This window comes from Prinia subflava, chromosome 5 (assembly GCF_021018805.1).
Source record: "Prinia subflava isolate CZ2003 ecotype Zambia chromosome 5, Cam_Psub_1.2, whole genome shotgun sequence".
Lineage (NCBI taxonomy): Eukaryota > Metazoa > Chordata > Aves > Passeriformes > Cisticolidae > Prinia > Prinia subflava.
Window position 1 is genome coordinate 21,444,582 of NC_086251.1, and position 22,002 is coordinate 21,466,583.

The 22,002-nt window shown below is 37.1% G+C and overlaps 1 protein-coding gene across 8 annotated transcripts in view; it reads right to left on the bottom strand.

Moving 5' to 3' along the window:
• The window catches only part of LRRC4C (leucine rich repeat containing 4C), a 476,199-nt gene that overhangs the window by 24,684 nt on the left and 429,513 nt on the right, over positions 1-22,002 (bottom strand). Inside the window, exon 7 of one of the 8 annotated variants that reach the window (XM_063398336.1) lies at positions 13,223-13,352. The exons of 5 other annotated variants lie outside the window; for them this stretch is intronic. The gene's annotated coding sequence lies outside the window, so the exon portion shown is untranslated. Of the gene's footprint in view, positions 1-162; positions 470-13,222; positions 20,715-22,002 lie in introns of those variants that run through there. 2 more of the 8 variants (XM_063398340.1, XR_010080531.1) reach the window with 2 other exon arrangements.

The window sequence follows — 22,002 nt, forward strand, 5'->3', positions numbered from 1 at the left end:
CAGAAGGGAGTTATGGATTTATGGTTTATTATGGAATTAGCTGGGTTTTCAATTCCATAGGCACCCAGAGCCAGTAAAATAAACTCTTCCCTTCTGCCACATACAGTTCTCCACTTACATTGTTAGGTGCTTTCAGCTTCATTTGAAACATCAGGTGCTGGTCATTGCTGAAAGCAAGACGCTGGATGTCATGCTCGTGTGACCCGATCCAGCAGGGTGAAACCTCTCCCTGCAGGAGGCAGACATCGCTCTAGATAACTGCGGCTGCCGTCCCCCTGCGTGCAGTGCCGTGTCCGCAGGGGATTTACGGGCACACACTGCAGGCAGAGGAGGCTGCAGGCCGGGGGCAGAGCAGGCAGGGGGTGCAAACATCGCGGATGGCCAGCGGTCCCCATCGGGCTGTACCGCAGCGGAAAATGAGAGTGCGAGGGAGCTGCTGACAGCCCACACGCTGGATGATGGGTTCTTTCTGAAATGAGGAAAGTAAAACAACACTCAGCAGCGATGAAAAGACGTAAAAGAGCAGCCCTGAACTATCACTTCTTTCAGTGTTGCAGGGACTGGCTCTGTGCCCGAGGCAAAATTACATCTAAACTCTCACACGCAGCTGAGCAGCTGAGAGGGAAATGGTGGTGTGTGCAGCGACTATCTGAGTTAAGTTCCCATTTCTAATTGATCCTAAAGAAGCTGAAGATTCCAACCTCAGGATTCAGCCTAAATGTTATGAATGCCTTTTTCTTTTTTTCAGTCTTGTGCAGCCAAATGTGCTGTGAAGTGATACCAGAGTGTCCCTATAGGACATGTAAAAGTTCTTATTCAGGAAAGCTGCAGCTCACAGAAGCAGTTCCCCAGTGCTGCGCTCCACTAAAACCAAGGAACCTCTATAAGCACTGATGCCCTCCCCAAAAAAGCAGCTGGTCTCTGCTATTCACCAAGAGGTATCACCAGGGTTGAAGCTTGTCTAGATTTAAATGTGGGGGTCATGGGTGTTTGTTGGTATTGCAAATATCTCAAGAGGTTTAAACCCACAACTTTACTGAACTGAATAAAAGAGCTACAAAGCCCTGCAATTCAGAGCATGCATTGATGTATTTATTGAGATGAATTTAAAAGAAAACTCCGTTACACACAGGTTATTTTGTAACTGCCATCTGTCAAGGAATTCTATATTTTCCACTAGAGCACTTGTACAGCCCACTCTCAGGGATGGGAAAAATGGAAGAAAATAATCTCTAGGTTGAGCCAGTAAGGCAGCTCCTCAACTGTTTCCCTGCATATGAGGGAATGTATGAGTGAAGCTACAGATGGGCCAGCTCCAAGACAGACGGCTATTTCATTTTTTAAATGATGAACAACAGATAACATTGCCAGCCATCTAAAGCCATGTTGTTAGCTGTTCTTTATGCTGAGTTAGGGTCACTGCCTGTGAAATCAGCTTGCCCGAGAATAATCAACATACTGTTCTCAACTATTTCCAGGGGAAACAGAGCTGGTTTTGTTTCCTGTCATTTCAAGTTTAATTTTCTCTTCTTAATCTGAGTTTTAAAGGATCTCACAGAAGTGTCAACTCTGTGTTGCTTGATGAAGGAATTTCATTAGTCTAAGGTGACATTTTAGGTTTTGTTTAAATCATTTCTAGTGTTATTGCTTCCTGCAGAGAAGGATTCTTTTAAATCACCAACACATTGCTGTGCACAGTAGAGACCTCCCTTGGCAGGATATGAAAGAAAAATCACGTACTGATAGCTATTCATACTCTAAAAGTGGGCAGAGAGTCATGAGGAAAAAGGCAGTCAGAGAAACTCTGAGCATGGACAATTTTTGCAGAAAGAGTAATTAGAGGACAAGGCATGTTCCAAAGTTGTTGATGAAAAGCTTTTCACATAAAGAAGCAATTAAAACTCCCGTGACCACAGTTCAAAAATAAATATATGGCATTTCCTTCTGCACCACGCTTAAAATTAAGTATGTATATGCATAAGGATAAAACATGAGTGAACGCATTGCAGCTCCATTTGCATCAGCAATATCCTTTAAAAAGGATTAGAAATATTCAGCAAAATATGATATGCAAGAAAGGCAGAAAATTGTTACAAATATCTTTGGACCACAGCTGTCAGTCTGTCTATATTTTCCAACTTACCTAGCATTTCTACCCATTTACACTTACCCTAGCCAGCTTGGCTTCATTAGAATCATTGCCCAGTTCCCAAATACTATGCCATTAATTGTTCTAAAGTTGACTCTTAGAAAGCAAACTCAAGTGCCTGAACATAGCATGCTCAAAATGTATTTTAAAGTTGTTTTATTGATGGTGGCTACAAATATGATTTAAGCATTCAAAAAATGTAGCAAGGTACAGAAATTATTGTCAAAACTATTTTTTATATTTTCTAGCTCCCTGTCTTTTCAGCTCAAAGCATTTTTTTAATTACTTGTTTTCACAGATCCCTCTAAAGCTTAAGATCTGTCTAAAATATAGGTTTTTCCTACATGCAAAAATTAACCTTTGTTTATTAGAAAGATCTTGAACAGCAATGTCAATCCCAATGATGAGATTATCAAAGCCATTTGACACATATTTAAATGTGTGTTCTTTAGTTATTTATATTTTCCATTAAAGAAACAACTATTACAGGAATGTACCGTCAACAGAAAATTTAATTTAAACCCAAGGGGTTATTTGCCTTTTTTCACCTTTTTTTCTTTATATTTTAACATTTTCCTGCAGAGCTATGATCAGAAATAACAGCATTATGTTGGCTCATGAACTGCAGAAACAAAACCTTATTGGTGTTTATTCACTGTCCATGCTGGAGAAGGTGCAGAGTGCAAAGCGCACACGCATTAGCTATAAAAATTCTGTCTGCTTTAATAATTTATGCTATTATTAGTGACACTGTGTGAGTAGGCATGTTTCCCAGGGTTCTCTATACACAAGGCAGAGTTCAAAACTCATGTATGTCCTGTTGTTAGGCTTCATTATTGCATGAAAAGTAACAAATTAGCTTAATATTTAAGAATATGAATGTTTCTATATAGACCACCTCAAATCCAGCTGCTGGTGTTTTTCTTTCTCAGGATGCCTTAATCTTTTCTTTTTAACAGAGCCATTCCTACTTCTTTTCTATTTAGGTCATGATAATGAGTTGCCTGCTTTGGTGAGTCATTGTGCAGCTATTGACAATCCTTACGATTTATAATGAGGTATTATTTTTAAGTGTCAAATTATTTTACCATCCTGCTGTCAGACACAATACTTTCTGCTCTTTAAAATGACTTCTGGCCACACATATATATTGGAATTTGCTGCAGAATTTGCTACAGTCCATGTGTAAATATGCACTGTTTTTTTCTGGTTTTAATAAAATAAAGCCCGACTTCCCTGAGAGTTAATGGTCACCTCCTAGATTTGATTTTATGCTTAGTGGGCTGAATAATAGGACTGGTCAGGAATTTTACAAGACTTTTTTCACAAAATCCTTGGCAATAAAACAAATTTGTCAGAGCTTCCAGTGGAGTGGGAAGTCCAGAAAGCATATCAGCCCTATTTAGAGATATTATCTAAGACCATCTCTGTCTGCTGCGGAGTAAGGGACCTGGTAGTCCTGGAGCTTTTTCTTTTGAAGTTCTATAAGTCTGGCTTAAGCTGATTCTCCAAAATTCTTTTTGCCCATCTTTGCACCTAATCTTATGTAGGAAGGAATGCAGGTTTCCAGAGTAGCTCAAGAATCTTAATGTTTTAGGTTTTTTTCTTGCTTTAGTTTGCCTGAAACAGTATCTTAAGACTTCCTAGCATACATGGAATTTGTGAAGTTTATTCTGCAATTCACTTTTTTCTCTTATTATTTATTTTTGAGGTAATGACTTTCATCATCCATATAGTTTTACTGCAGAAAAGGATAGGCACACATAGGAAGAACGGGTTGGTCAGAGGATGGCAAGGACAATTCAGATAAATGCATTCTGTAATGCAGGGAAACAGGTGTGCAGAGGAGGATTGTGATGTAACAGTGGTTACCTTTTGTTACAAAAGCAATTTTATAGCAGTCAAAAAAGCATATTAACCTCAGATATTATTAAGGAAAGAATAGAAAACAAAAGCTTTGCCATTCCCTCTTTAAATTTATTATTTCCACTAGGCTTGTTACAGTGTCTCCTGTAATATTGTCATAGGTCAGCTCAGAAAGTGTGAGCTGAATGAATAGATGGTGAGGTGGGTTGAGAACTGACTGAACAGCAGATCTGGTTGGGGCCCTGCCACTGGTGGTGTCCCCCAGGGTTCAACACTTAGTTTATTAGTTTAGTCTTGTTTAACTAATTCATCAAGGACTTGGAGGAAGGGGCAGAGGCCTCCTCAGAAGTTCCCTGCTAACTCAAAAGCCAGGAGGAGTGCCCCATACCCCAGAGAGCTAAGTGAGAGACTTCTTACAGAAATCAAAAAGGGGCTAGGACACTGATATGAGAAGAAAATGGAAAGAAAAAACACAAAACAGACTTTTTTTTGACATTGGGACGTTTACCATTTTGCTTTTCTGAAAGAATTTGGGACTTAAAGATGAAGACAAGTGTGAGACTAAAGAACAAAAAAGAAAATGCAAAACACATCCCAATAAGTGTGAGCAATGTTCAAGAAAAAAAATCTCTTAAATACTAAGCATTGATGGCAGTTGGAGCCAAGAGAACATAATTAACCCTGTTCTTATTGGATTGATATCTGCATTTGGAGTGGACTGTAACCAGCTAGCTACATTTATAATTTCCTTAAGTCCAATATTTAAAAAAAAGTAGGAACCAATGTGTAAATTTTGTTGTGGAGGTGTTTTCCAATAAGAGAGCAAAACAATAAACAATTCTAAAGATGGGCTAGAGACCTGAAAGAAAAGTTCTACCAAGTATTTCCAATGGAACTCTACTAGACAATACACTGTGCTCTACCACAGTACAAAGAAAATACCTAAGTAATAGCAGGATTCCTCACCATTCACCAGGAATGCAGACAGAAATACTTAATTTTCCTGATTTTGAAAAGTTTACATACTGTCAATGCTACACAGTGAAATTAGTTGAATAGAAAACAATAAGTTCCTTTCCCTACTAAGTGGGCTTCAAAGTTAACATTTATGACAGGAAAACACAATAACCAGAAATATTTGACACAAGAATGCTATAGACACATATATTCCAACACATGCACACATTTTTATGTACACATACAAATTTTTGTTTGTCATTCCCACACCTTCTAGATTGTTTCAACCTCCTAAATCACTTTGAACAGATGAAAAAAAAAGAAAAAAAAAGTGCTTTGTACATTGATTATGTATTTGGCCAAAATATTGGTGCAGAAGTGGAATTTGATCAGTTTTTGAATCCTTGATATAGTTACTGTAGCTATTAAAAAATTGACATGTTAATTGCCACTGCAACTTGTCTTGCAGTAAATACTAATTCTTTACTAATACCCCAAGATTCAATATAGTAGAACATCTTCCAGATGAAGAAGCTGAAATTGCAAAGCACAAATACAGAAGCAAAGCAAAACCTAGAGATACAGAGAGAAGCCAATCCCTGAAAATAACTCACTTTTTTCCTCCTAGCATTTATTATTATTGCATGGCATAATGGGGCCTGCTCATAATCTCACAAGCCAAGGTAAACCTTGATCCATCCTTATTCCAAATTCCACATATTCAACACAGTTGAGGCAATTTCTGATTGTGCGAAGGCGAACTTCCATCTCTTTGCATCCCACTGTGTGAGAATTTTGCTTCTAAGTGGTTTCTAGTAAATAGGCATGGGGTTTTTGGTTTCAGTCAGGTTGGGGTTTTTTCTCATTTTTGGTTTTTACCTATTACTATTCATTACAAACTCAGGAGCATTTTATTAGAGTGCTGCATAAGCACTAAATTTCATTAAATTTTGACTCAGTATTAGCCTAACTCTGGTGTTAGAGAAAGCAATGAATTGGGTGCAAGGACACTTTCAAATATCTTTCTCCTATTCACCATAGACATAATAAAACGATAACTCAATTGAAAACCTTGGAGTTTACACTCATTGAATTCAATATCTTCCATGTGTTAGAGTTCAATGTATTTTTAGTTTCATGCTCCAGAGTCATACAGACATTTTTGTGCACTCACATCTTAATTACACTGGTTTCTCCTCTTTTCTATCTCGAGGATCTGCCACTAAGATTAAAATTGTTGTTCAAAGCACATCTAAGCAAGAAGGTGACTTTAGGGTTCATTATCTAATTGATCAAACAACCTGCTAATTAAATGTATCTGGGCCTAATCAAAGTAGAGGCATAATGCAGCAAGACAGTGAAACTGTCAGCAAGGCGCGTGAGACTCGCACCATCAAGGCGAACGGAGCTCACTATGCTGCTTAATTACATTAAAGCTAAGGTCTTCCAAGGAGCCTAGCAGAGAGAATTGGCTCTGTACCTCACGTTGCTCTGGATATGTAAGACTGTGGTTTGGAAGTGCCTGAGTCTAAGCAATAAGCTCTGCTTCACGTGGCTGCTCCTGCCAAGCTTGCTCAGCTCCTACAGTCTTGACTCAGCACATCTGAGGCTAGCGTAAAATCCGGGCTGAATGACCTAAGTCAATGGTCTGCCTCATGGTTCCACAGCCAAAGCCAGGCATATAGATCTGCTATGTCCTAGTGCTCAATAACCCCCCTTGTTTCTATTGTTTAAAAGTAATGAGCTGCAATGAGATTTACATAAACTGCCTTGTGCTCTTCCTTAACTCTAAAGCCAGCAGTGTTTTCTTTTTCATTAAGGCCTATCCCCATTCTGAAAGTAAAAACAAATAGCTGACTAATCCCTATAAATCTGCTAATGGCAATGACTCATCTGAAAAGAAAAGGAGATCAGGGAAACTACTTTCCACACTTTTTCCTACTATAAGAAAAAACAGCAACTGTATCCATTGAGGAAATATTAAACAGTCTAGACTGATAACATGGGTTGGAGATAGATGAAATATATGCTTAGATCTATTGGAATAATGAGTAGGTCTTACTGACTGAAGGCTAATCTATTCAATCAAGGCTAATGTATACTTTACACCCATGTTTCTTATGCAAAGGTATGACATTTTTGATCATAGGTATTGCATTTATTGCAGTAACATCTGGAAGTGCAAATCATGGTGGTAATGCTGAAAGAATCTTACCCCAAAAGTGACCTTAACAGTGAGGACAGAGGCAAGATTATTTGTTTAATCCCATGAAAAAATCAAGAGCACATCTATGACCCAAGCTCTCCAGCATCAGTCTTCTGCTTGAACTTGTGGGCAAAACTCCAGTTGTTTAATGATGTGGATAAAACTTATAAAGCATGGCTCTGCCTGGTGTCACTCCTGGTTAGTGAACAGTCGTACACTGCTGCAATATAGATTGCCCTGGAGCCAGCACAGTTTCCCTATTATTTTATAGAGTGGCATCTTCAAAATGGAAGAAATTAGCCACTAATTATGATCACACACTGCTGCCACATATCCCCTAATTGTTTGAGTATTTTCAAACCTCTCACTACTGTGAAAGACACATAGCAATAACCTCCAACACAGAGAAATATCTTCTGCCAAAGAGGACATTTGCAGCCATTTGCCTGGGTAGGGATCTCCAGTTATAATTCATACAGAAGTGTTTCCCTAAGTCCAAGTACAATAGTTCTCACACTGCGCCTCTAAAGCCAAAACCAGAATTAGATAATATGGTTTTATAAATCATAAATAAATAAAAGTAGGTTCCAAAATAAAGATCTACTGAAATTCACTTCAGTGTGAAGAGAATAGGAGGTAAGGGTAGAAGAAAAAAGGAAAATTAAAAGCCTATGTTTTTACACAGATTTTGCAGCCAAACCAGACTTCAGGAGCTCTACCTTTAATTATATTTGCAAACATTGTAATTGTTCCTGGGAAGCATCAGCTGGTTTTAAACCACCTTCCAAGATTAGTTCAGTATGTTTATTACTAGCCCCCCGAACTTGACTGACATACTTTGATTATGTGAATCTTAACCATTGTGGTTATATCTAGCCCCTGTACCTAAGTTTCCTGTCAAACCCAGTGTCATTTCATAAGCTCCAAAGGCTGTTACAGCAACAGAAATTACAACATAACACTTTAAACTGAAATCATTTTAGCCATCAACAAAAAATTTTGATGGAAAGTTCATGTGCATGTCAGGAAGAAAGCATGCACATATAGTAACATAAGCTTGAATATGTATATGAACTAAAATATGAATTTCCAGTTTTGTTATCACAGTTCAAATCTGACTTGCAGTTTTCAGAGGAAGCGGGCCATTAATCATCAATGCTACTCAGTTCCCAGCAGCCCTTTCAGTTCTTTAGTTTTACTTTTGAGTTATTTGTACAAGGAGATGAACCAACTGGTTTTATCTAAATGCAAAAAAAAAGCAACCAAAAAAACCCCAACCCAATTACCCAAAACCCAAATCCATATCTTAATAAGTATGTGCAAAAAAGCTTCAAAAAATGAAAATCTTGCAGCTGTTCTCTAGATAATAGCCTAACAAAAAGAAGTTCAGAGACAGAGGTTGCCTACTGCTTCAAAAGTTTATACAACTAGAAATTTCACTACTACATGGTGTCAAGGACACAGATTTGGGGAAGGAGCTTCATTCGGTAAATCTGTAAAGCTTTAAAGTATTTAGACTGGCAGAAGCTGAAGGGCCTGATGCAGATTTCAGCCAAAGGACCCTGTGAGAATAACAGCAGTCGAGGAGAATTCAAGGAATTGGAAGAGCATGTAAAATAGGCTGTAACACCAACATTAAGAGTCAAACAACAGTCCTCAGGAACCTAGAGGTTCCTAGAACCTGAACTACTTCTTAGGAAGAACAATGGTTTAACTTTCTAATGTTTTGCTATATATGAGACAGAGGAAACATATCTGTTTTTCTGAATTCTCTAGTGTGCTTCTGTAGGCAATCAGCAACTTGACTTGTTCCAGGAACCTCTTTTGCAATATTTAAAACCTCAAGAGTTCATAAAAAAAAGCCAATGAGAAAAATAAATTTTTCTCATCTTGATTACAAAGGATTGCCATTTTGGGGTTTCTATCTCCCTGGAGATAGAATTGATTTAGAATTGAATTTTATAACTTTCCTTCCAGAGATTTTGTAAGAGAAAAAACATTTAATCATCAAGTATTCCATAAATATGCTATTTATAATATCATCTTAAATCGAGTGAGAAAGGGTTTTTTTTAAGAGTTAATATAGACCCATGGGTGGCAACTAGCAAAGATGAAGTCTGAGAAGTTTCATTGAAGCTAACAACTTACCAAAGTCATTGTCTAATTAAAAAGACGTTTGATTTGACTTTTTCTAGACTTCCAATATCATACAGGATACCAAAAAGGCAAGAGCAGGAGATTTGTTTTGTGCTCGCACTCTATGTCTTTGCCAAAATGTCACCTTTCTTCCTGTTATGAAAGGAGACATCTAGCCCTCAAATTCTGGCTTTATTAGACTTTACAGCATTCAGGTGAGCACAGGTATTTATTGCACCAACCGTGCAAATGTCTAGCAGCCTGCAAGTACACGGAAAAAGTACATTTACAGGAGCAAGGCAATCCTCCTTACGCTCTGCTTCTGAAATGTGGGCACTGCAGCAGAACATTAATAGTCATATTTCAAAACATATTGGGGATGTTACGAAGGAAAATAACAATAGGAGTTCCTGGAGGTTGGAGGGAACACTTAAGGGCTGGAAAATAACACATTGTGACTTCAAAATTATTTACTTGGGTGTTCTTTAGAAAGGGGTCATTGCCTCTCCTGTTTCTAGCCAAAGCGGACCTCAAGCAGGGAAAGGCGGGAGGCCTTGGCACAGGCACATCAGCGGCAAAGCAGGGAGAACTCAGGTCTCTGACTTACAGCTCGGTTTATTTCCTCTACAGCAGATTCATTATTTACTAAACGGGGCATTGATTCATCCAGATCAGTGAGTACTTGGACTCGTCCTATTCCAGCAACCTGCGCTTTACATTTCTTCACAGTTTTAACAAATACAGTGCAAAATGCTCAGCCAAATGCGAACAGTTTTCTTTCCTTTCGAAAAGCAAATGATCCTTGCATGATTTGCAGTTACTGTATTCATTATAAAAAAAAATCTATTTATTTATGATTTTTCTAAGCTACTCCAAAAGTAAAACCATTTAAATGTTGATTCAGTTTCAGTGCCTAAGAGAACTGCCCCCAAGGAATTCAAGCCACTGAATCACTTGAAAATGCCCTTGTAAATTAGCAAGCATTGCACAAACACTGCTGGCAAATTCAATCATTTCTGTGTCATGCTGCATTGTTAACTCCTGCTCACTTAGAGAGCTGAAGTTCATTCTGCCTTGATTCCATGTAGGCTGGTGAGACGATAGGAGTGACTTTGGTTAAGTAGCACTGACTCTATTAATATTTAAATACAGAGAATAATAAAAACAGACCAGAGAGACTTAGAAATTAAACTACCAATTGCACGGTGTTTCTTCATGTTCTCTCTTTTTTTAATATCCATCATCTCTTAAACAGTATTTTTCCATTTTGAAAATTCCTTTGTATTTAATGTAGAGCTATTAGAAGAAAGAAATGCAAAAGATCAAGGTTCAGGCTACAGTATCTCTAACGTCTCTCAATCCCTATGGGCTTTTGAAGATTAACCAGGGTCAGAATTTTGAAAACAGATACTTTTGACTAAGAGCAGACATCAGCAATGATGAATCTTTGAATGATTGTTTCCTAAATTACAGGAAATTGAGAAAAATATTCACAACTATAATATCACATGTATCCCTCCAACAACAAAAGCAACAACAAAGTGTAAAGCTATCATATGAACCCCATGTCAAAATTAATTCCTACTATATTCCTATTATAAAACTCAATTACACCTGCAAGTAGCAGTTTGTTAGTGGAGGCCATATAGATAAAGGATAAAAAGCTAGATTTTAGAATTTATTCTCATCTGTTATGAAATGCTTCCTAAATTTTAGACTTCATGAATTCATAGTTATTTTGATCTTGTTATAAACTTATCTCAGTGTTTTATATGGTTACATAAGTAAATGTTTAAAATGCCTGAGGTATTATTGCAAATTAAATATAAATACAGAAAAAAGACTGTGTTCTGGTTATCCTGAGTTTTTTTTTCCAAGATTAGGAGACAGTTCAAAAATGTTATAAAAATAAGCCTGCTACATGACTTTCCATTTCATCAGGGTGAAAAATGTTAACTCTCGGTGGAGCAGTGAGGATATAATTAAAGTTTGCATATGCCGTGTTTCCAATATTTGTAAAGACATGTGAAAGACATGCAGAATAATTCTTACTATAGTATTACAAATGTTATTATCTAATAGTCTATTAATATTTTCCCCATTTTATTCCCTAAACTCAAGTAACGCTAATATTGTTCTCAGTCATATTACGAAGGTTCTGCCTATTCTGTTCTTTTAGTTTTGTAAACTCACATAAATTTGTGTCAACTTTATTTGTATAGATGAATATTATTTAATTCTTTCTTGTCCAATAAATAGAAGTGATTAAGCAATAGTTGGGTAAAGAGCTGTAGCCTCAGTTGTCTGTCCCTCCTACAGCTAATATCTCCACTGACTAACGAAGTTAGTCATCTTGCATTAGATATAACAGTGCCAGGCAAATTGTCAGTGATGCCAATAACTTGGCAACTTTCTGAAAAGCCACTTCAGCTCATAAATTGTCCTAGTTACTCATTCTTATGAACTTTCTAGAGGAATATTTTGAAAATAAGGTGATCTAAAAATCTATAATATATAAATAAAATGCAGTATTTTGCTCTAACACAGGATGAAGATGTCATTCCTTGGTCCTGATCTTAAAAGTACTTAATACAGTCATGTTTTTACTTATGTATGAGATGTACTTACATTGTGACATAGGATTCTTGTCACATAAGAAACTGGAGTAGATTTTAATATAGAAAGGAAACTGAAATGGACAATTTGCTGCAGAAGGGCTTCCAAGTGAATCTCATGAAGTTTAACAAGGCCAAGTGGCAGCTCCTGCACCTGGGTCAGGGCAACCCCTGGTGTCAATACACGCTGGGGGATGAAAGGATTGAGAGCAGCCCTGCTGGGAAGGGCTGAGGGTACCGGGGGATGAAAAGCTGAACAAGACCCAGCAAAGTGTGCCTGCAGCCCAGAAAGCCAAACGTGTCCTGGGCTGCATCCAAAGCAGGCTGGGCAGCGGGGCATGGCAGAAGATTCTGCCCCTCTTCTCTGCTCTGGTGAGACCCCACCTGCAGGGCTCCGGGGTAACACTTTATGGTACCAAACATATTAAAAATATTCCACATCTTCAGGCCTCTTTAAGCCGCGGAGTGCAGAATATATCCCTCACCTGTAAACAGCACATTTTCACTGCATGCTTCCAAACTGCAGACAAGGTTGAAAGGAAAATAATCTACCTTCTTCAAGAGGCTTATTTTAGAACGAAGGACTCCAGTGTACATATGAAATATGAATAATAACTCTTTAAAATTCTCTTTGATACATCTGTGCACAAGAAACAATCATTACTTAGAGATGGATCTGAGAGGTGAAAGAACTTAGCTGTGACCCACAAAAGGAAGCTCTGTATGTGGGGAGAGTAAAACAAAGTAGCAAATTCCAAATCCATATGACACTAGGCTGAAACACAGGAAACAAAACAAATTTATTGCTATGACTATTGCATATTTATAAAGCACCTTATAAATGGGAACTTCAAAGGATTTTTCAAAGGATTCATTAATTAGAGCACAATAATCCAGTGAATTAAGTATGATAGTATTCATTTTAAATACCATTAAATTTAGTCAGCTTAAACAACATATCCAAGAGCACATACACAAAAAAGTGGCAAAAGAACAAATTTGGCTCCTCAGTTCTCTTGAAGACTATGGGCTAAGGCTTCAACTTTCTGTTATGAACAAGACAGTAAGAAAAATATATGTTCTATCCATGAAAGAGGGTTTTGACCATCACAGATTTAAAAGTAAGTGCAATAGAGGATCAAAATTCAGTGAGAAGCAATGAACATACTGAGCCTGGAAAACTTGGAACATAAATAACAAGTTTTATCTCTCAAATGTGTTTTAGTTATCAACCGAGACAACAGCCTAACGTGAACTATTTTCATAACATACATTTGCTAGATACCCACCTACCTGATCACAAGAGGTAAAATGAGGTGGCGATGACAACTGAAACGCAAAACAGGCGGATACAAAGATGGCACAGGTTGCAATCAATGGGAGGTTTCAACAGCTGCCTGGACAAGTGATGGAATCCATTACACTGGATTAAAAAATGTCACAAGTGCAGCAGCCAGTCAGATTCAGTTCATAATAGTTTGGAATAGAGAAGAGATCATGTTCCATTAGGATGATTCCTGTTTCCTTTTAACATAGTTCCCAGAATATCATGGAAGAAGCGATACCGTGATATAGTTCCAATTTTCACAACTTGTCAGGTTTCTTCTATGCACACACCACTGTCATTTTAAATACTTATCTACAGCATATATTTCTGCTGCAGCTTTGCTTGCAGCAATGTAATTGCATCTCCCACACTGCATATATCACTTAGAAAAGCAGCTAAAACTTTAAAATTCCAAATCTCTGAAACTTGATTACCAGAGAGCTCTTTTACAAACAGTATCTATCAACGCCTATCTTGCCTTCTTCTGCTTGCCATCTTTCTCATTCTTTTCAATGCTAGATATTCACCACTGATCACTTGTTACTTATTGTCCACACAAGTCTGGTCATGGTTCCTCTCCTAAACACCACACTTTTTGAAGACACACATTAAAGCATGCTGTCACTAAGACCCCAATATGAAATCAAAGTTTCCATATTAGTTTTTCTCGTTTCACTCAAAAGAAAAAAAAAAAAAAAAAAAAGCCAAATCACAGTATTTTTAAACACCACCTCTTATTTTGTCATTATTCATCTTAGAGGCTCTAGCTCCCCAATAGCCAGCTTTTTGCATGTGAAGGTCATGAGTAAAGCAGCACCACTGATTAACTTCTCAGTTATGTATATATCCAGGCATTTTCTGAGCTCAGAGTATAATAGGCACTGTAACTAGAAAGAATTGAATGCATTCGCAAAGATTATTAGAAAATAATTTTCTATAATCTTGGTTTCAAAATGCAGCTAGTTTTTCTCTTACATTTATAATATGCCAAATATCTAAGTCTTCTGACATAAAAGTTATGGACTGCAGCACTTAACTAGAGATCTGAATTTTGGAAAGCACTGGTGGCCCTAAAGCCTCACGACTTGAAACAGAACATAAAAGTACTTAGACCCTCACAGTATCAGTCATTACTTGAAGTGGTACAGCAAAACTTGTGGGAGTGCTCTGGGGCTCATAAAAACCAGGTATTTAATGGAAAGGTACATTAACTCCTCTCAAGAGATGTGGGATGTGTTGGAGTGTACAATGCCCTGCAGGAGCTGACTTTGGTCAAAGGTTTAAACTTTGTCTGATTGTCTTGGGCTTCTCTCCTGTTCCCTTCAAGTTATATTGGAACACTTTCCACATCATATGGATTGTAGTAGCCAGGTCTGTCAAATTCATTTGTTATGTGAACATATTATATGAATGAAAATAATGACAGAAAAGAAACCAAGAAATAAAACATAAGAAAAGAAGAATCCCTTGTATTCTTCAGAAAGGAGAAGGAAAACACTTCATGATTGAACTAATTTCAAATTATAGTCATATCACATAAGTATCAAATTTTACCTGGCTATAAACTTGGAAAAAAAATCAGTGAATATACGTGATATTTTTTTTCATCATACTGAACCCATACTCTGATATTGAGGGATGTCTTGCAGCACCCGAAAAAGCTTAAAATTTACTAATAATCACTTTTATAAACAATAAGACCAAGAACATTTGAGATGAAGCCAGATTGGGATCAGCTCCAAAAAGATGCTGAGAAAAAAATTAAGCACACTTTCAAGTCTATATCCCTCAGTGGGTAATATAAGTAAAAACAAAGCAAAGCAAATCAATCAAACAACAACAAAAAATAAAAGTAAAAAAGAGAGAGGGAGAAACTGCTGTGTTTTTTGTCCACTGATAGGGAAGAATACCCATTCTTTGTAAGTAATACAATCCCAAACTCTAGACTGGAAACCAAGCCCAACAGTTTTCAGCGCTTTACATCATCCTCCCCAAATACAGAATTCCTGACAAGTCACAATCCTTACAGTGGAACAGGAGCCAGCTCCTCCCATAGCAACACAGGTTTGGCACAATTTTATGAAACACACATCTCTGTCAGTAAAACAGAGTGTAAAGATAGGTACTAGCAAAAAACTAGGTAAGAAGGCACCATCTTTATGTCATCACTTGTCATTCCTTGTCCTGAGGTACTGTCCAACAAGGACATTCTCACGTCCTTGGCTTCTGCCTACTTGTGCCTAGTTAACTTGAACTGCTTAACAAGTTCTGTGCGTGCATGGCTTGGCATTCCTGCCACAAATCTCCTAGTAGTACCAATACTCCATGTTGCATTTCTCCTGATGGTGTTCCAAAGGAGCAGAGGCACAAGAGAAGAGCAGATGACACATTTTATTCACAGAAAGGTGACATCTGAGACCAAGCGGGGCACCAGATTAGTACTGTTTTCTCTGACTGTGAGTCATAAATCCCTTGGAGGTCACACAAAGGTTAAAAAAGAGAGCTATCAGTGAGCAACAGCTCAGTCCCCGCAGAGATGTGAAATAAGAGACACTATTATTACTTACTCCAATTTTTACACTTCCCAGAAAACTCAAATTACCTTTAATTGCTGGAAACAGTTCAGCTCCTCCAAAATGAAGAAGTCAATAAGCGCAGTTGTTTTTCACTCCCCTGTCCTGGAGGGACTTGTTAATACTGATTAGCAAAGATCACGCCAAAACAGATGAGCTGAGAGGGTCTTTAAGTTTCAGAAAGTTAGCTAAATGTAATCAATAAAGTAAAAGATCTGAGGAGAGATGGCAAGGGAATAGGCCATTGTTCCACAGCCATTTCTCTTGGCAAGTGTCTTTCTCCGGAAGATCCTGCCTCCTGTGTCCCCAGCCAGGTTTCCATCCCCTGAACACGCATTTGGTTGTGCTGGTACAGTTCCACTCACTGCAGAGATTTCCGGGAAAGCGCGTTATAACTCTCAGGTTAGTAACAAGACTTCTGCAAAGGCAGAACTCTTTTAAAATAGATCTTTCTATTTCATCCTGCAACCCCATTAACAGCCATAGGGGCAAACAACAAGGACAGAATAAACTTAAGCAAAATGTGCTACTCTACCAGGATGGAGTGTAAATAGAGCTATAGGATACAAGGACAAGGACTAATTACTAACTAGAATACCAGTGTGGAAGACAGAATGACAGAGGAAGTATGGAAACCACTGTACATATCTGGAGTAGAGAAGGACAGGATGAGTCAGCAACATAAGAAATAATAATAATAAAAAAAATCATCATTTTAATGCAGACAAAATCAATGAGATGATGGCAGAATTGTGTCCAAGAAGAATTGTTTTCAGTTCCTTCCATGAGGTTCTTAAAAGAACTAAACATGATGAGGCTCTTGAAGATTGCAAGGGTAGAACTACATGACAAAGCAAATACAGAAGCACTGATTAAATGCAGAGTAAGAGTACATCAAAGGAGACCAAAAACTTATCTTCAGAGCTGCAAGGGGAAAAAATTGGAAAGCTAATCAATTTTCCTTTTAGCTTATATAAACAATACCAAGTTAAACCAAATGTCATATTATAAATGCACACCTCTTTCTTTTGGAGAGAAACTGATGGAGTGTAAAATATGCAAATAGCAGCACAAGTCAGGGCATCAGGAGTGTTTAGTCCTTGACATCCCTTCTTTTTGTACTACCTGCTGTCAGAGGAAAAAAAATCAGGTCTAGGGAAGAACCTTCCTTTATCAGATGCATTGCTGAGCTCAACTCAATAGTCTGCTTCCCCTCCGTGTGCAGATCTCCAGCTGTTTATACTGGGAGTTCTGAGTATTCACTGAGAGTTTTAAATTCCTAATAATAGCAGGGAAAATTGTATTATATCTAAAACACAAGCAATGTGCTTTAACTAAAAAAAAACAAAACAACCAAAAACAAAAAACCCCTTTCTTTCAATAGCAAAGACAAATATCCCAAATGGGACAAAAAATATCCCAAAATGCCTTTTTCAAGTCATACTCTGCAACAAATAAGGCAAGGTCTGAATGGATTGTAAATGTAAGGGAAGGAATGACTAAAACATGATCACGCACTTGAGAATAATGTAATAATATTTATATTGATGTATGCAGTATAACCATTCTATCCCTCCCACATTTTACTGAAAATATAAAGGATTTTCGTAGCAATTCCTACATATGTACTAAATTCCTTTTGATGAGGGCAAACAAAGAAGGTGAAATATGCCAAATGTCTGGTTCAGAAAAGGAAGAAAGTAAAAGGTAGAGCTGCTAATGGATTGTGCAGGCACACTTTCATAGGAATAACACAGCAAAAATCATTAAAAAAATTGAATAAAATAATAAAGCTAAGAAGTTCCAAATTAAGTTAACATTAATAACTTCAACAAATCTCATAAATTTAGTTTCATTTTAATGCTCAGAATAATTAATAAAGATTATATATAAGGGTAAGGATCAACACAGTTGTCTACATATCCAGTTCAATATAATTCCTTACATGCACCAAATTCATAGGCATGACTAGGGAATATGGAACCTTTTCAAGTGAAGAACATAATGTACAATAATGAGACTGAATTTGTCCTTTTCATCTGCAGGGCACTGGAGATAATAACTTTGAAGTCTTTGAAATGACAGCGTGGCAGGTATGGTTCTAAGCACCATATGTCAATGGCTCTGAAACTTCCCTCTGAACTGACATAATTTAATTTTTTTTTTCAAAATAAATCTTAACTATTGTAGCAAAATCCCAGCTCTTCTGCAGTCTAAATTAGCCCATCCTAAATTTCATTTCACTTGTTAACAACACTTCTGAAGTTTATGCTTTATCTGTAGTAATGTAGAAAGAATCAAAATCCGTACATAATTTAATTTAATCAAATTTAAAATAATTTAATAAAATTTAATCAACACTCAAGAATTTTCTGTCCAAGCTAGCATGAAAGCAAAACAAACAAATATTCAAGTGTGTATCAAGTCTTCATATACCTGCATGAACAGGCAATATATCATAAAGCCAAAGCTCCAACATTCCTCTTGAAAGTCAGAGAGTGTCTTTCCATCAGAATTAAGAGGTTTTAGATCAGGCTATGTTTGCTGTAGTCCATTGTGTTCTGAAAATGTTCACTTTTTCCTATTTTCTTGTTTGTTCTGTCATGACTTCAGAGATCTAAAGTAGCAAATGTCTGGAAAACATGCTGAAATCCCTTTCTGAGACTAAAAACAGAAGCTAAATCTTTCATTATAATAACAAAATTTTCTCATCTGAATGATCCCTAAGTTCATTTTTACATGTTCCTTGATGATATTAATAATTTGAAAATAGAGGGATGAAAATTGTGATATCCTATGAGAACCTAGAATAATTTTTAAAGGAAGTCTGTTCTAAGTTTGACAGAAAAAAGTCTCCTTGTTATTTCATTCTGTTGACAGCATAGCTTGCAGTTTTAACTCCAAAATTCTCACCAAATTCCACATTAGACTCTACTACAGAGAATTCTCTGTTCACACTTGGCTCAGGAATATATGAAACTTTGGCAAATAAGATAAGTAATATCTAATATTCCATAGCCATAAATGAAGGAAGCTGAAGAACACATTTAGCAAAGCAGAATAGAAAGAAGATGCATGCCAATAAGTTCAAGCAAAGCACTCCCAAACAAAAGATTAGCTTTACATTTCTCACACATCCGATTAAACCCCACGAAAATCTGATTTCTCTTTTCACCTTATAAAACCTTATTCATGTTGTGGTTTTTAATGAAGAAAAAATAGAAAATAAAAAGATTAAAAATACACCTATTGTGAATGGCTGTACATCTTGTTTATTCAGATTTTCTTATTAGGTTTCAGCTGTTATTTGAATCTCATCAGCCTGTTATACTGGGACAGTGGAAAGGTCATCAGAAACATATTTCTGGTGGCATTTTGTCTGAACAGAAGGAAAAAAGCCTGGGAGTGTTACAGAAGAAAATAGCCACGAAACCATACTTCACAAACATGGAGCTAAGAAAGGATGCAAACCATCATTTGACCACCTTGATCAAATGATATTCGAGACATTCATTGGCGAGCTCTCTCTGATCACCTGACTGACATACAGAGGCACAGCAATGGTGTCATTGCTTATACCTAAACCCAGCATACATTTTCTACTCTTTTGCTGCTAATCAGGTAAATAAGAACTTCGATGTAAGCAAGTGAATCATTGATTTCACTCTGCAACCATCCAGGATGCACAAAGTTTATATGCAGTTTGAATTTGCTATTGCTAGCACAGATCAATCCAAGTCAGTGTGCAAGCCTCATTTTTCACCTTTTTTCTTTTTGGACCATGCCTTTTTTTTTTTTTTTTTTCCTTTCTTTTTTTTTCTTTTCTTTTTCTTTTCCTTTTCTTTTCTTTTTTTCCTTTTCTTTCATTTTTTTCTTTTTTTTCCTTTTCTTTTCTTTTTTTTTTCTTTTTCTTCCTTGAAACTACATTTTTAAATGATCAGCAATTCAGTATCAAATGACAATTTCTACTTATAGAGGCCTTTTTCTTCATACTGGTGATTTTAAATTAAACTTTTAGCTGCAGTAAAGGAATGGATTATGGTAGCTCCCAGATTTGTCACTAGTGGATATTTGCCAACATTAATTATTATTATGGAACTCAGCAGCTGGTTTTAAGGCTTAATATATACTTTGAAGAGATCAGGACACAAGAAATAGGAAGATCTCTTGCTTATTACTCAAAACATAGCAGACTGCGTGGTGCCAAAACTTTAGTATTCCTAGCAAAAGTAAACAGGGATATTTATGCAACTGAACAAGGTTTTCTAGTTTAGCTATAAATCCCTTGCTATAAAAAATGCTACTTTATTTTTAAGGCAGTGTATGGGACTGGAGACAGGACCATCCTTGCCTCTCTCTATGCAATGTCCATAACTAAGACAGCTTTTCTCTGTTTAGACATGTTAAGGTAATGTTCAATTGTAGTATCTCAGATCCTCAAAGAGCTATAAAGATATGCAATAATAAATTCAAATAGACTAAGTGGAGCTTTGTGAGGGGAAAATAGCCCAGATTTCCAGATCAAAGACAGTAGGGAAGAAGTTCTATCCACCAACTTTCTTAATGCGGCATCTTTGTCTTCTTTTTAAAACTGGAGAAACGACCTAACAGAAGTTGCAAAGATAAATTACCTACTCATTTTCAATTATACTGCTTCTAAACATGGAATTCTGCTATAGAATCAATATTCAGGGAAGTTGAGCACATCTGTGCTGCTTGGTTACTAAATAAATTAACCAGTGTGCTGTCATTTTTGTCCTGATGTAGTGTGTTTTTCTGTATTCATCAGAGGTTCATTGTGTACAGAGGGTTAGTTCATGTATCTAGAGGAGTGAATGACTCCGAAGTCAAATACTCTTGCATTCAGCCCAATAAAAAAGTTTTAAAAGAAATAGAAGTCAATAGCTGTAAAACAAGAGGATTAAATATATTGCTTCCCTCATTGCAGCACCTGAATGATATAGACTTCTCTTTCATTTTGTGCTCAAATAGCTCTTTTCATAAAGTATCAAAGGAAGTGCCATAACATAACAATGTTAGAAAACTATTAGAAATAATATGATGACAAAGTATAATAATAGACTTTGCCAATACAAAGTAATGCTGTAATATATTAGAAATATATTCACAGTTTAGTTCTGTTAGCTGCTATGTTCCATGTCATATAAAATCAGCCTTGTTTGTACTCCTCTTTTACTTTACATAAAAAGTGCAGGGATTATCCTCAAAATTTTTTTTTGGTTTTTCTAAGTCAGTTGAAATATCTGTATGACTGAAAAGAACAATGACTTCCTGGATTAAAGCAGCTCTTCAGCCTACAGAGACACAGAATACCCAGGTCTGCCTGGTGATGTGAGCTTCCTCTTTGCCATCTGCTTCTAAGCAGGAGGAACAGAGAACTGTTCTGCCAGAGGGAATTCCTTCCCAGAGGCTGATACTTGGCATTCACAGCTCCCACAACGATGCTTAACAGAGCAGTAGGAAGTGCTCTCAGCACTCATCTCGAGGTGCAGCTCCTTTTCCACTCATACATATTCTCCTGACCTTTCACCCCTAGCCCTGCTGACAGCCCCACTGTCTTGCTGTGAGACATCTTGCTCCCCAACACAAGACAGGCTTACATAGAAAAAGGTTATGCCTAGCAAAATCTGAGATTAAGGCTTTAAGCAAACAGAGCATTGTGAGATAAAAATAAACCCCCAAACCCACCATAAAACGCCATTCTAATCTATGCTTACAAGTATGCTTCATTCATATCCCTCATGCACATTTCTTTCAATGTTTGAGCTCTTGCTCAAAGGCCATATAGACCTGAACTCTGTCTCTTCCCCTCACTTTATGAGGTTCCACAAGAGCAACTTCCATCTCCATCTGCTTTGGTATGGATTTAAATGTCCTGGGAAGTTGTAGCTGCAGTCAGACACCCTGAGTATGTAAAGTGTATTCGTTTGTTTTGTTTATAGTCATATTGCCTAATCCAGGCTGTTTAGTCTTCAGTTCTTCAATCTCTCAGATTTCAATAACTTCATGATAAATATTACAGCAGACACTGGATATGAACAAAAGATGTTATGCATCCGATTTCTGGTGTGTTAACAATTTCTCAGAGATCTAGCCTTCTACAGCAGATGCAAATGTCACCTCAATAAAAAGTGATGTACTTCATGCATTTG